Below are 16,982 nucleotides of genomic sequence, written 5' to 3' on the forward strand. Positions count from 1 at the left end.
TTCCTATGTTGCTCCCCTCAACATCCATTCATGTCCTGTGCTTATAAAAGCCAGCAATAGGCATTGTGAAGCATGGCCATGGATAGGAGACATATATGCATGTATGTATCCCCCACCCCCGATAAGAACTTATAACTACAAACCCCTTCTCTTCTCCTCTTGAAAATTATGCATGCAGTTGGTGGGTATAATATGTGTATGGTCACTAGTGGTTAGAGTACAGGCTGAAAATAAAATTATTTTCAATGCCATTAGTTAGCTCGTCATCTAACTCTATTTTCTGTTCATGTTGTACCTCTATAAACCAGAATTCTTTGTTCTGGCAACATCTGTGGTCCAGAAGGCCCATGGATGTTCCAGGATCAGCGAGTCCTGGCACACCGGGGGTTGCGGCAACTGGAAGCCCAGCACTATGCAGAGGGTGGTTCAGCTAGGCTGGGGGGAGCGGTACATGGCACATCTTGGCTGCAGGAGGGAGCCTTGAGTAGGGCAGGGAGGCCAGAAATGAGCTCCCCTGGTCTAGAACAATCCCTCATCTGGGACCAGTCAGGTCTCAAGGGTGCTGTACCAGGAAGATCCAACCTGTATTAGTTCCTAAAATTGCCTGCTTTGGTTTGATGTAGTCTGCATAGAACTGGAAATTCCTTTGCTTGCGTGGAGCATTGCTGATTCAGAATACATTTTAATATTAACTCAACACAAACTTTGAGTGTTTAAAAGTGAGAAGATCCAGTCCCTTTGTTTTAATTTTGTTTTGTTTTGTGTCTGAATTACTTATTCACATATATTGGCTTCCTACTATTTTTGTATATTTGTTCACACATTGACTTCCTACTATCAGTTTTACTGCGATTATCTGGATAATTTTTGTCTAGTAGACTAAGTAATGAATTTGTATCCTATCCACAAGCCAAGTTCTGCAAAGTATATAAAAAAGTGGTTTATATTTTCCCTTTAAAAAAAGGACACTTGTATATGTTGCAAAAGCAGCATTTATATTCACCTGTTCACACAGACCTTTGCACATCTAATCATTAGGATGAAATTTATCCGTGTGCACAGGAACAGCATAAAGCTTATGTTTTGTGCCCTGCCAAATTCACAGCCATGAAAAACATGCTATGGACTGTGAAATTTGGTCTCTTCCCAACTCACCTTTTTTAAAATTAGGTCTATTGTATGCTTTTACCCTACACTATACAGATTTCACGGGGGAGAGCAGAAAACTGATGATCCTGACCCAAAAGAGATTTGCTGGGGAGTTACCATTTTAGGGTAAGCATGGTATTGGTACCCTTACTTCTGTCCTGCCTTCAGAGCTGGGGGTTGGAGAGTGGCAGCTGTTAGCCAGACTCCCACTTCTGAAGGCCGCACCCTGCCAGCATACCTGAGCTGCTGTTATACCTAACTTCTGAGCTTCTGCTTTCCGAGTTCTGACTGAGGGCCCAGTACTATAAGCAGCCGTGCAGAAGGAAGGGTGGCAATACCATACCATGTTATCCTTACTTTTGTGCTGCCACTGGTGCTAACTCTACCTTCAGATCTGGGCTCCAGCCATCATCCACCACAGTCCAGCTCTGAAGATTGTACAGAAGTAAGAGTTGCAGTACCACAATCCCCCTACAATAGTCTTTTGACACTCCTGCCCCCCCCCCCCAATTCCTTTTTGGGTCAGAACCCTTACAATTACAACACTTTGAAATGTAACATTTAAACATTTTAAATCATGATATTTATAGTTTTTAAAAGCACATGACTGTAACATTGAGAAAATTGGAATGAGAATTTGGCAGGGCCTACTTATGTGTCATGTACATTTTCAAAATAGGATTTATGTGCCATTTTTATAGTGCTTAGATTTTGTGTTATTCCGAAATAACATAGTGCTTCTATGCTACAGGCCTTTATTTTAAAATAATGTCCAACTAGAGGACTTTTTACTCCCACTCATGATAACCCTCATTTTACAAGGAGTAAGTGAAGTTGAAGGAAGAGTGTTCTTCCTTTGACTTCCTGCTGCTTAGACAGCGTCAAAAGCCAAATGAAGCTATTTCGACTTCAGCTACTCAATTGACATAGCTAAAGTTGTATAGCTTAATTTGACTTTAGCCCTGCTGGATAGATGTACCCTATGTGCAAAAAAAATATGTTTTTAACAAGATAAAGCCTTTTGTTAGGAGCTTTATTGGTTGATTACCAACCTACTTTCTAATTTTTTTGAATTTCCCTAATAGGCAATCGCCTACTTTACAATTTTTAACACAATGAGTTATTCATTTGAGACAAATATAGATCATCACTCGAAAAACCTGTTGCACTCAATAAGGTAGAAATCTATCAGTCAAACTAACACAAAACAATAACAAGAGGGAAAAAACCACAAATAACCGATTAAAATATATTCTGATTTCAAACAAACTGACAGTAGTCATTTGAAATTCACCATTTAAGGCTATCGTGCCCTTCTTACTCTCTCTAATGCCCACTGTCTTCCTCCCCCAACAATGGGCTGAGCCTTAACATAGAATCTTCTGGATTCTATGAGTTTCTATCATAACCTTAGTGATATTTAAATCTGTGCATTGTTTTAAAAAAAAAAATGTACCAAGAAAAATATTTAAGGAAATTTCTCACATTTTAGTGTTTTGGCAGCATAATGGGGATAGATAGCAACTACAGATTTGAATGTGAAATTTCAGAAAACCTCCCTGCATTAAAAATGAATTAACTGTGTGATTATTAATTGTGCATATCCCAATCCCTTTGTGCTGTACTGCATGTTTCTTGAATCTCATTTGAATCCTTTGGCTAAGTAATGTGTCAAGGGGGGTACTAGCCTGAATGCCTGAGTTATTTAAAAAGCAGGACAGCACTTCCAGATTAGAATACCAATGAGTGGGGTTAAAAAGGCTTTACTGTAGTTGGAGGGCAGCTCTCAGTCAGAGAAGTACCTGAAAAGGACCTCTATGGACTAATTTTCAGAATCACAATGTAATGTGGGCTCATGTCAATCATCAGAACAGACAGCTTCATCCCATGATATAAACTAGTTATACATTCAAGAGCTGCCAGAGGATCTTCATTAAAAAGGGACTTAGCATTAAAAGAAGGTTGTTTTATTATAATACTTCAAACACAGTTTTTTTGTTTTATATGTTCTCAGAAATCTTTTTTGTTCTTCTTTACAATATCAAAAACAGTCACAGAAGAAGCAAAAACATTAAATATTCCAATTTTTAATAGGAATCAAGGTAGCTTTCAGGTTTAAGGCATTACAATCATATACATTTTTCTAAATATATTCATGACTTTGAATAACAAAAAGAAATCTCTAGATGTAATAGGAGGATGTTTTTAATCTTTTGTGAGAGGGGATTTGCAAAGCTGACTACTCAAGGTACAATATCTACTGGCAAAGTATATCAGGGAGAGCTTTATACATATAAATTTGTATAAAACCTTTGGGCTATCCACAAGCTTCTAGATACCAGTTAGATATTACAATCCATGTCATTAAAATTTAATATGATTGCGTTAAGAAGAAAATATTAACAATATCCATGTAAGTAAATCATTGACACAATAATCTAGTATTTCAAGAAACCTTAACAGAGGTTTATTAAAAAATAAATAGATAAATGTATCTGTTTACCTATACGTGTGTCATTTCAAAGAAGCTGATTTAAATATAATTTCACAAGTCATGCAACTTCTTCAAAGTAGCTGGGGTATTTTGATCTAAAATTGCACCTCTCTGCCTACTCCGTATACCAACATAAATTCTTTGTAAGAATGTAATTGAAATGAATAGATAAGTATTTTATAAGGAGAAAATGTACTATACGTTCTTATATTGTAGAATCTAATTATTTTGTCTTTTGTCTTTTTTTAAGCTACAGTTATTATTCAGAGATATTTTCAATAGTGAGAGGAGACTCATTTTTACATAGTTATGTCATCAAGTTGAATTCCTTAAAAAAAGACACACTTAACAATAATACGTATCTTTTATAGTCTACTGCTTTCAGTTCTCAAGTCTTTCCTTTACAATTAGTAACCGATTAAATTAATTAATTGACTTTTCTATGAACCTAATTATCATAGTACCTAAGTACCACAGTTCTGTGAGGTAAAGTATTATTATCCCTATTTTACAGAAGAGAAACTGAGACACTACATTTACATGTAGGGGGACATGAAAGCAGTTTTCAAGTATCTAAAGGGGTGTTACAAGGAGGATGGAGAAAAATTGTTCTCCTTGGCCTCTGATGATAGGACAAGAAGCAACAGGCTTAAATTGCAGCAAGGGAGGTTTAGGTTGGACATTAGAAAAAACTTCCTAATTGTCAGGGTGGTTAAATACTGGAATAGGGACTTTGTGGAATCTCCATAGCCTACAGAGGTTGTGGAATCTCCGTCACTGGAGATATTTAAGAGGAGGTTGGAGAGACATCTATCAGGGGTGATCCAGACAGTCCTGCCATGAGGGCTGGGGACTGGATTCTATGACCTCTCGAGGTCCCTTCCAGTTCTATGATTCTATGATACAACATTGTTTGTTTTCAGTGGTTCTCCTCCGACATCTCTCTAGAAGCAGTATAATTAAAAATGAGTCTCAAGACCTAAGAAAACCCATGTTGTGGGTAAGCTGTACCAAACTCAGATGAACTCAGGAAGAGCTTAATTAGAATATTTCTGATGCTTAAAGATAAAATAAGCACAGCAGTCCTTCCTCTTTTGGGTTCTTAGAGTTCCTTTGAAGCTCCTTTCTCCTCTATCTCTATCATGCTGAAGCCTTGGATTACACATAAACACACAATATCCTGACCAAATAAAAAAAAAACAACAAAAACCATTGAACAAAATAAAAGGCTGGCAATTACTGTGATGCACTGGCACCTTTGCTAGTTCCCCACTTTGAAGCAGATAGTAGTACAATCCTTGATTTGGCCTTTATTATTGCCAAGTGGATAAAGGGCATTAAAATCTTGGATCTAAAGCACAGAAGACTGGAAGGATTTGTAAACCATTGTTCAAATCTATAGCTCAGAGCTCTTTCCAGCACTCTCAAAAAGTAGAAGTTAGAAAATTAAAGTCTATCTTGCTATGAAAAACAACGTACCATGCCAATGGCTATGTCTATACTACAAAGGTAAGTTGGAAAAAGATACACAAATTGCGATTTGCAATTTGTGTATCTTTTTCCACTTTTCTATTGAAAGGCTTTTCTGGAAATCTGGTGTGTCTACATGGCACCAAATTTCAGAAAAACCTGCTCTTTCGACACATTCCTTCTTCCTCATAGAATGAGGTTTACAGGGATGGCAAAAGAGCACATCCACTTTTCCGAAATTTTTTTGGAAAAGCGCACAGGTTCCTTGGATGTGGCATTGCTTTACTGGGATGCCTCCAGTATCCCGGACAAGAGCTGCAGTCTCGACGTAGCCAATATGACTAAGTAGAAAATAAAACTTCTTAGGTCAAATCCTGACCTATGCCAAACAAGTGTTGAGCAGCAGTAGCTGCCACTATAGTTGTGGATGCTCAACTAGTGATGTTAAATGGCATTTATTTAGATAATGGAATTTCCATTGACTAGTCAATTAGTTGATAAGGGGGAAACTGCAGCCACAAGGCTGTCAATACATTTCAGAAGCACAAGTGCAGCAGGAGGGACCAGGCATAAACTGGGACAGCTGATTCCTAATTTGCTATTGGTCCCCCCCAGCTGTGCTTCAGCTTTTTAAATGTATTAAGATTTTGACAGCTCTTAATACATTTAAAAAGCACAAGTGCAGTGGAGAGGACTGGGCATGAGCCAGGAATCAGCTGATTCCTGGCTTGTGCCAGGTCCCCACTACACCTCTGCCTTCCCTGCCCCTTCCCCGAGATGGTGATGGGGGTGAATTGGCTTTTAAGATGGCTCCCCTCCAGTACCAGTTCCTGCTCTCCTCCCTTGCTGCCTCTCTCTGATAGAGACAGAAAGGCAGGGAAGCATCTAGTCAAGTCAGTAGTCAACTTGTTGCTTACATCCCTATGCTCAACAGCTGCTGAGCACCACATGCAGATTGATCCTCTTATTAATAACAGTGTATTGAAAACATTTTGGCAGTACCTCCAGACTTTGTAGATTAAGTGACCATCTCAATCTTTATGCATTACTAAAAGATATACCCAGCACTGCTCAGGTACTTAAGTTTTGTTTTTTGGAAAATAAAATGAAAATCTACATGCTTCACTTAAATCATTACTCTGGGATGGAGTGGGGAGGAGCGGTTCAGTATGCAGGCTGTTTAGGGGAGAGAGGAGAACCCTAGTCCTCTCTCACTGCAGAAGCTTGGGTCCAGGTGAAAAGCACTCCTACACAGCAGCTGCAGCTCCATGGCAGGTGCATGCCCCCTGGCTGGAGGAGATCCAGATTCATCTGCCCCAGATAGAATGAGCTCCCCAGATAGAGTGAGGAATGCAGCAACCTGTGCACTTTCCTCTCATTCCCTGACAAAGGGTAACAACAGCAATTTTCCTGTACCTATCAGAGTGGGGAACTTCATACTCCCTACCCTTCCTAAAGGGTGCCTGGAGGGTGGAAGGATCAGGAGTGGGGCAGTTCCGAAGCGGGTCTGGGGTGACCTCAGGCAGCCCCTTTCACCTCCCTGGTGATTCTGTCTCTTTTCTGTATTGTTTTATGAGAAGCAATACACAAAGTATTGTAATATAAATCATACCTGAGACTATACAGAAGTACAAAAAAGAGCATCCTTAAGACTTTGTTTTCATCTTAAGATTTGGCTGTGTTTTTTTTTTTTTTTTTTTTTTTAATGAAGCGGCTATGTATTTTGTATTGTTGGCAGGGATTTCCAGACTTGATTCCCACTTTGGGATTTAAATACAGCATGTTGCCAGTGTGCTATAAATTGGGTTATTTCTGTTAAGGAATCCAGATGTTCAGGCAAAGGAAGCCCATCATCACATTATTACCATTGGACACCATTTTCAGTTAAAATACTATATAAATATCACTACTCATGACATAGAGGTGTGGCGGATGCTCTAGCACCCCCAGATATTGGGCATCCCAGATGCATGGATCTGCTGCATGGGCTCCTGGCCATTGACCCTTTATCCCTGTGATCCCCATCTCAGCCCCACATCTCTCTACTCTACCCCCTAACTCTGCCCCACCGCCAGCCTCCCTGAACCCTACTAGGCTGCCAGCCCCTCATGAACTGCTCATCCCTGGGTCCCAACAGGCTGCCAGTCCTGTGCCCAAGGGCTCTGGGGGATGATGAGGGGGCACTGACAAGGGTAAAGGGGGGGTGCAACTCAACACTGACTAGTGAATATAGAGGCCTGTAAACTCAAAGTGAAATCTAAAAAGTAATAAGGTAAAACCAGTGTGCCATAATCCTCCAGACTACTGTAACTTTTGTAAATGACACTGAAAGTCAGATATTTGGTTGATTGCCTTCCCTTCACACCTTCCCTATGCTCACACCTATGTCACCAATGTCTCCTTTCATTCACATGTTGATTTAACTACCTGGAGATTTCAGTTCAATTTTTAAAAATACCTGACTGATTTTTCATACTAGATCACACATTTTCCATGTTCTAAATAGCAAAAGCACTTTTAGTTTAAAGATGAACACTATTTTTAAAAAAACAGCTTGTATTAATGGGTGGGCTGTACACAAATGAAAAGTCTTTAATTAAACATAAAGGCCTATTCAAGTCTCATTTAAGGTGTCTATACAGCACGGCCATTATTTCCAAATAACTATGCGAGCATCTACACAGCAATTCTGTTATTTTGATATAATTCTGAAATAACGGACAGCTTATTCTGACTTCTTTAAACCTCATTCTAAGAAGAATAACACCTATTCCAAAATAGCTATTTCGAAATAAGGTGTGTATAGATGTTCCATATCTGCTATTTTGAAATAGCCCTTCACCAGGGCCATTCTAAGTTATTTCTCGTGGGGCTGTAAATCAAGATAGCACATCTACATTAAGGAAACCTGCCTCTGACTAATTCTGAGGCTTCCCTGTAGTATAGACGTGCTATTTCAAAATAAGCTATTTCGGAATAACTATTTCAGAATAGTTTATTCTGAAATAACTGTGCAGTGTAGACATAGCCTTACAAGGCTACAACACTCCTGGACTTCAATGAGCAATGCAGTCCTGTGGCGGAAAAGGGAACTAGATGAGTCTAGATGAACATTTAGGTCAAACAATTCAAATTCAGGGGCCTAAAAATCTGTCAGACTAAATCCCTATTTCAGCATAAAATATCAGGTGCATAATCTTAGGCAATTTGGGAGTTAGTTTATGCGTGTGACCATTATTAAAAGCATTTGAAAAAATACATAATTGCAAACAAACTTATAGGATAAAATATATCTCTGTGTAAAGTCCACTGGCCTTTTGCACCACTTAAGTTAAAAGGCTTAAGGGGGAATTAATAGGAAAATAGATCTGGTGGGTATCCTCTGGAGAGGGCTAATTTCCACCCTTTCAGAATAATATAATGAAAAAAGTCCTAACCATTCATAAAACAATAAAACTAAAAATTAACCTAATCTAACTTAAACCCTCCCCACACACGTACCCAATTATTCCTTCTGGTGACATTAATTCATAAATCAACCTAAATAAATGTATTTATTCATTAATAAATGGGCTTTTATACATAGGATCTCCTAGATATCTGGAGGGAGCACATTCTTTCCTCATTCATGGTTCTCCCATGAAAATACTTTGCTACGGGGTTTGGAGAGCTTAACTCAGAGTCCTGAAGACATGAGTGATTCAATATATGAAGAGCCACTGTGGGAATGAGACACAGAGGGAAAGGTGATCTCTCAGATAGCTGGGTCTCAGTTGATTAGGGCTTTGAATAGCATAATAGCCACCCCAACGTGAAAAGACGACAATGCAGAGCATATAATGCTAATGCTATGGTGACATATGTTAATTTGCCTGCCGGGGTACCTGCAGCAGTGTCAGAACATTATAATGGTACATTCAGTCTCCTTTCTCTAGCTACTGCAGAAAATGCAAATCTTTTACACAACCTTAACAAGCACAGTATCTTGAGCCACTTAAATTGGACACTACATTCTGGACTAGCTAAAACACCTGCATGTTTCGGAATGATAACCCTTTCTAAATTCACAGCATTTGAGATTTTCCATAATATTCCCTATATATTAAATAGACATGTTGTGACAATCATGAAGGATTATAAATCACTGTTAACTGCTTTAAACATGTGTAGAATGAAGTTAGTACAAAAGAATTGTTTTAAAAATAATGATAGTTTTATTCCAAAGTTCCAAAATAGAGGTTATTGTTATGCTGATATTTGAGGAGTCTAAACTATTTAGGACTGGTTTAAGTTAAATGCCAAAGCCTTCGGAATCATGAATCCTTTTGTTTTTATATAAACTAAAGGAATGCATTTAGTTTAAAAATTACCTATATATGTTATGATATTTGAGAAACATTAGAAAAATTGGTTGTTTTAGTGAAACTAGTATAAAACTGATACAGTATTTGACTTTGGCAGCTTTTGCACTCTTGTTCTTTCACTGCATTTTTATGTGGAAGCGATTAGATTCCACACATGATTCCTTCCCCCCATTTTTAAAGATTATAGAGCCTCGGTTTATTTTATTACTCTAATCCTATTGATACATTTCCACCAAATCCTGTTCTGTGTCCGCTGGAAATCTTTAGAAAAATTGTGACAGCTAAAAAAAAAAAAAATCAGTCTCGCAGATCTTAGAATTTTTTTTCAAAGGCCCATAGCCATCTCCACACTACAGAACCTCACATGATTTTTTTCAGAAAATGCTTTAACACCAGCATAAGGATTTGATGTCTAGTTTCTTCTTCACAGGCATGTCTCTTGAAAGGAGACTTTCCTCTCTATCATTAATGTGTAAGTCAGTCAGTCAGACCTTTTTAATAAGCAGTTGAAGAGCCACTGTCTTTAGCACATGAAACTAACAAAAGGCTCATTAGTCAAATGAGCAAAGAATATTTTGAATATCAATGTCTTATTTTAAAGGAAAGCCTTTTCCAAGAGAATCTCAATGCAGTCAATTTTAGTGGGGATTTTGTGTTCAAGTTTTAATACTCTAGACCCTATTTATGAAAAAAAACCAATGTAGAAAGAAAGCTGTGAAAAGAAAAAAATCACCACACATCTTTAGTATTGGGCCTTTTCTTTTAACAATAATTTAGAACAAAGAGAACCAAGCTTTTTTTTTTTCAACTTGTCTAAACAAGTGTGCTGTGTCCATGATATGTTTTGTTTCTTCAAATAGCAAAATTGTTTAAGCATCCCGAGAGCAAAAAAAAAAAACCCGGTATTTAACAAAAATAAAGTTTGATGTTATATACCCCTCAGGTGAAGTCACAAGCATATTGCAACATCTCTACCAGTGATATCTGTAGGCAATGGGTTAGGAGTGGTGAAGGCTTTACACAAAAGACTCGGGAAACTAAAGTTTGCTTCCCACATAGACAGGAGCAAGTCTAGTACCTAGCTCTTCATAAGTAAGAGAGAAAAGAGATCTGCTAGGGAGAGAAGAAAAAGATGGTTTGGAATAGATTTTGTTTATATATTGAAAAGTTTTATATATTATTTTTTACAGCAAACATGCACTAGAGTGCCGTGTGAAGAAGACTATATAAATTGAGCATATGGCGTGTTAACACATAATCAAAGAATCTTGGTACCACACATTATGACACTATATGCCACACAGATTTAACACAAGAACAGGTGTTAAACTATTATATGTTATTTTAAAATCAGATAATACAGCAACTGTAAAAGTATAAAGGGGTCTCCTATTTCCAGAAAGACAAGGTCCTATTCGTTCATAGCTAACCTTTCTCAGTTAGCTTCTCGTATCATATTGGGACAAATCACGGATTCATGCTTCCTGGCATACCCATATTTAAAAGTCCTAGAGAATGTAATCCATAGGGGATTCTTTAGAAATGTAATAGAGTTCGCTGGGAATTACTAGATGTCAAACCACAGCACTGCAGGTAATTCATATCAGGAGTGAAATCAAAATCAACAAACAAGCTTACAGTTTTCTCTAATTGTTTGGTAATGATAATTAAAATGTAAGATACTTTGGGCAATGTGATAATGTGCACTAAAGACATATCTAACGTTGGTGTTTGGCAATCAAGTTAAGACAAAGTGCTTTCCACTGCCAGTGCATGCCTTTAAGGCATATTAGCATAGGCGGCAGAGTATTGGATATTATGACACGGCACAGCAAAGATTAGTGGCAACTCTTAAAGAGATGGGACCAAATTGGCTCATATGGCAAATAGTTCTGTGATATTTGTTGCCACCCCAGATTATCAGGTTACTACACAACCACCAGGTCTAGAGAAAAGAGAAAAGGAAAATATATGCCTTTCCAAATGATTTTCAGAATGGAATAATGAGAAAAGGAAATTATAACCATTTTTTGTTAAAGTAACAAAAAATGTTGATGAGAGAATCTGTACACACAAATAATCTGGACTTGAGGAATGCTTCCAATACACTGCTGCAGAAAAGTCTGCTCTATAAAGGTCAGCAACTATGGCACTAGAGAACTGGCCTGGATATCTAAGACAAAGGTTACTTGTGGGAATGTAGGGAGTTGATAAGTGCAATGCTGCCATAAGCATCAAAATTTAGAATGGTTTCCTTCTTTTATATGTCAATGACAAGGAGAAGAACTGTGTAGAAAGGTGATTCATTTTTTGCTGATACAAAAATGAGGCGAGGAAGTCAGTCAATACAAAGGTGAAGAGAAATGCAGGTCACAATGGCATAAGACTGAGTAGGAGTCTGAGGGAATCAAAACAGGCTTATAGCCACCATTGTAATATATAATAATTAGGTAAGAGATGACAAAATATCACATCAAAATAAATCCTCCTCAATACAAAATGCAGTAGAAGCAGGATCAAGAGACCACACTAAGTAGCGGATGTGCGTACATTACAGTTCTACACATATTCCAGTGCTTCACAACAGTGGGGAAAAAAACAAGTCAAATTCTGAGTCAGAAAACCAGCATAAGACAAAAAAAGCCCCTCCATAAGGAACAAGCAAAAAGATCACATGTGGGATGATGTGAGTAAGTGTGGCCACACTTGCACTGGAAAAAGAATAGTTTAAAGATGCCAAGAGGGCAACAAAAGGGAGCAATTTTCCAGAGTGAGATTGGGGTTGGGAAATCTTAGTTATTTATAAAGGTATGGGAAATTCTGTGGCAGATGGAAAGAGAAGGAGTTTAAAAGGGATCTCGATTAAGGTGTAAGCAATCCTGAAGGGAACACAGAAGAGGGTTGCTGCAGGCTATCTGAGCTAGTGTTAAATAGAATAATAAGGGGGCATGAACTTAAAGTGAGGGAGAATTGGAGACTAAAAGAACTTAGGTAGACATTTCTTGCACAGTTTCTCTTAGTGAAAAAAACTTACCAAGAGGAGACACAGTAATAAGTAATAAGAATTCAAAAATAAATCTTGAATAGGAAAAAAAATATATTGTGGGGTGTATCTGTCCAGTTAGAGAGCTACAGTAGATGGAAATTTTGGCCTCATTCTGTCCAAAATTTACTAACTTTCTGAAAGTTAAGAAGAATTTATTTCCTTTCAATAATATGTTTTAAAATCTGCACATCCTCTTGTATTCCCAGCACACAGCTCATGAGCACAGAACTGCAGAAAATTCATGTTATGGCAAAAATAATGTTCTGTGTGAATTTTGATGATGATGAGAGGTGTCAGGTTGACAATCATAGAGACTGAAGCTCTCTGATTATTGACATAACATGTACAGCTCAGTGAGTGGCAGCACAAGATCCCCTTAGACTCTACTAACATGCCTCCACCTTGAAGGCAGCTCTTTCTAAAGTTGAGCGCATAGGTCACTCTGCTTGCCCAGGACTCCCAAGATCTCTCTATTGAGATTGCCAACATAATGCCACCACAGCTCTGTTTCTCATGACACAGACACCTGTGTTAGGCTTCAAGCAATACTTGTGATTTCTAGAAATTTCTCTATTACAAGAATTTATACAGTGGTCATATAACATATAGGCACACTTTGCATCATTCATATCACAAGCGGCTACATTCATTCTATTCTCTCCTAGGTAGATCACTGGTTAAGAGGCTCTTACAGGACATCTACTAATTTACTAAGATGTTCGGAAGGTGGGTGGAGGTCTATAAAATGGGTAACAGACTAAGGACTGTAAGGCTTTTGCCACAAACCAGATATAAAATGAAAACGAAGATCACACAGGTGGTATACTTATTATTCTTATGTGCTTTTGGAAAATTTACCCAAGTGATTTAGCAGCTTCAGTCACATTTTCAAAATGTAGCAGGAAACATGGCATCTGTGTCCCATTAAGTTTCAGTAAAATCACCACTCAAGCTTCACCAACAAGCTGCAGCCAGAGCCACACTGTCTACAGAGCAAACTCTACTGCCATAAGTCTGTGAACCAGGGATGAAAGGCTCATTCCCAGAGGCAGTGTGGACATACACCAACTGTCTTAATCTCTTGTGAACATTACAAGTGAAGTCAAAATGCTACAAATGAGCTTACATTATTATAAAAGGTGGGTGGTAATGATCATTAAAATGCCAAACTTTTTATTATATAGTGTTAACATCTAGAGGCCTCAACCTGGTTGGGGCCCCACTGTGCTGGGCATTTTACAAACACAGTGAAATACAATCCCTGCCCTAAGAACTTACAATTTAAGAACAAAATTTTCCCCAGCAGAAGATTTGGGTAACATTTGTTCAGAATACAAGGTTATATTGCTAACACATTCAATATAGCCAAAGCAATATTTTCTCTCCAATGGCCAAAGTTTAAACTTTGATGCAGTGACTTTTCTGATCTGATCAGTAATCCTCTTTTTCATTCAGATTTTGGTATTTCAGGATGCAGAAACATTTCTGAACTCAACACTGTTTGCCATTAAGCAAACTTTGTATTAGCAGCAAAAGCTGCCCCATCTCCCTGAGTTGGAGAGGTCCTCTAGGTAGCCAAGCCAGGGTGATCTCATGCACAGAAAGGACAAGTGTGAATTCAAGATGAATTCTCATGTTCTATGTGTTACTGAATCCTTCTTTGTGGATGTACAGCTTGGCAGAAAGTAGGAAAGAAGCAGATCTGTCATTGTGGGAATCATGCAATCTTCCTTCTCATTGATATGATTGCACATAAAGGCCAAACTAGGCTCACCCAGTCGTTGGAACTATTTTTCTCAAGACTGGCTCCTTTGGCTGTTCTTTTGTAGGGTAAAAGGAATATTCCTCCTTTCTAACCTCTCTGTGTTTTAATAGCATACGGGCTAGGCAGTGGGCTTTTGTTTGGGCTCTAGATTCAGCTCTGACACAAAATTACATGCTGGTATGTTAACTACACATTAGTGCATCGTATTACTGAATGCATTGAATAACTTGTTGCTAATATAGGATGAAATTTGCTGTGTGTAGAGGCCCTGCACAGGGGCCCCTGCCAAATAAAACCCCTTAACCTGGGGATTAAATGCAGGGGGGGGGGGGGAGGATTAAGACACTTAGGGCTTGTGCAAGGTTGGATGAATTTTACTACTATTGCAGAAAGCCATTCAACATTTGCTCAAAGTAAAGGATCCTATTCTAAGTTTAAGACAGACAATATTTTAAACTACCCAAGAAGTGGTAATATTTCTTTTCCCTGGCTATACACTGAAAACCCAGTTTTCAAAGAAGAAAATGCACTCTATCAAAATTCCAAATCACAGAAAATTGTCTTTGTCTATTATCCCATTGATTTCTTGAGCAAGAAAGATTGACATGAGTGTACTGAAGGAGATTTTTCAATCTTCTACCAGTTTGCTTACATGATTACAAAATATTTCCAATTCTTATGTCAATTTGGTTAAAAACGGTTTGCTGTTCAAGTCATTTTAATAGAAACATATTTTAAAAACACTCTTTTAATTAAAAAAATATTCTCCAGATATAACATAACAATTGTGCTATACAAGACTATCTATCCAATGTTATTGTAGTCATTTGGCCCCAGAAGAGTAAAGAAGGTAGCTAAGGTACAAGCTTTCTGAAGAAGAGCTTTGTCAAAAACTTGTTTCTCTCACCAATAGAATTTGATCCAAAAAAAGTTATTACCTCACCCACTTTATATTACTAATTTTTAATTTTTCATGTTAACATTGTTGATAATGAATGTGTATCCTAAACACCCCAACTCCAAAAAACCCTTCAAAGTTGTAGTAAAAGAGGAACTAGCTGTTCAAACCCATTTCTCAAGGACTAGGCTGCACGTACTACATGAGTCAGGAAATTTGCTAATTGCCTAAGTAAGGTATACTGGTGGTTGTTACTGAGTGGAATAAAGTTGAAGTATGCTAACCAATAACGCTGCAACACGAAGCTAAGCTAACAAATCAAGACATGCCAAGTTAGACAAGAAAGTTAAAGAAAGTATAAAAAGATGCTTAGCCAACGCCCGTCGTCGGCTTTGCTTTGAGCACTGAGCTCCTTGGCCAAACATTGTTTGCAACCAATAAAATTGAGTTGGACCCAGCCTAAAAGTGTGACTCTCTTCTGTGGGCAAATTAGACTAGCCTCCAGGGGACGAACCTTGCAATTTACGCAACAAATTTGGCGACCACGAAGGGACTTCCCTTGGACTACTCCGGAGTCGGACGACAAGACCGTCGTAGGTGACCGTGAAGTGCGCACCGGACTGTTTGAGTCCGTCACGGCACTGAAAGCGTGAGTCGGGACATCCGGAAAGTTAAAGGAGTCTCTATTGAACGAGTCAACTAGGCTGTGAGGTCCGAAGAGAAGGCGCCGGGGCGTAGACGGAGTGAGTATACCTATTCCCTGTGTTTTTGGTAGTGTTAGTCCTTCGAGGACTGTCCTTAGAGGACTCTTGCATTCAGACTAGGTCTGAACATCGAAGAAACACGGTATTGTCCTTCGAGGACTCTTGCGTTCAGACTAAGTCTGAACATCGAAGAAACACGGTATTGTGGAGTCGGGTCGCACCCGAATGGTAGAAACCTCTGTAAGCCCCTTAGGGAACACCATGAATCCGTGGACTGTGTGGGGAAATTATGGGGAATTAGAACAACCCCAGGGATTGCTTTTGTTTTTAGTAGGAGTACTTCTGTTTTTGATATTAATGATTTGTTGGAAACCTAAATTGTGAAACCAAAAGTTTATGTGAGGAATGACTGTCGCTGACCAGGTCTGAGACTTAAGCTGACTCCAGCCACCCCAAGAATCCTGCAAGGGGATACCCGATGACCAGGATATCTTGATTGCAAGGGGGGTCAGCTGAACCTTGTGACCCAGCGAGTCTCCAAGCCCCCTGTTTGTCTATATTTGTTGCTGTCTAATAGACCTGTCTTAAGTGTCACGGTTCCACAAGGGCACACCGGTGTCTCTAGTGAGGCAGCCATGCGCTAGACCCTCTGAGTTCGGACGTTAAAAGCTGGCGTGGTGTCATTCCATTGACACACGGAGCCATGGTAAAAGCTTGTTGCGTGTGTGTGTGTGCGTAATAAATACATAGATATGGGTTCGGGAAGTTCCCGGATAGAAAACTCCACAACCCCATTGGGATGCATGTTACAGAATTTTAGTAAATTTAAAAGTGACTATAGAGTAAAAATGGCAAAAGATGAGTTAATTAAATTTTGTCAACACGAATGGCCAACTTTTAGAGTAGAATGGCCAGACACCAGGTCTTTTGATAAGAAATTAGTATCCTTAATATATGAAGTTGTGACTCGGGATAGACACTAGGATCAGTTCCCATATATTGATTATTGGTTATTCCACGCCCAGGATCGACCAAAATAGCTGCTGAAGTGTAGAATGGGAACGTGTAAAGTAATGGCTGGAAAAGCAAGAA

The 16,982-nt window shown here is 38.7% G+C and overlaps 1 pseudogene; it reads left to right on the forward strand.

Annotated features, from left to right (window-relative positions):
- LOC112543754 (uncharacterized) overlaps positions 1-16,982 on the forward strand; it is a 49,308-nt pseudogene that overhangs the window by 10,308 nt on the left and 22,018 nt on the right.

Source organism: Pelodiscus sinensis, chromosome 7, assembly GCF_049634645.1.
Source record: "Pelodiscus sinensis isolate JC-2024 chromosome 7, ASM4963464v1, whole genome shotgun sequence".
NCBI classification, from domain to species: domain Eukaryota; kingdom Metazoa; phylum Chordata; order Testudines; family Trionychidae; genus Pelodiscus; species Pelodiscus sinensis.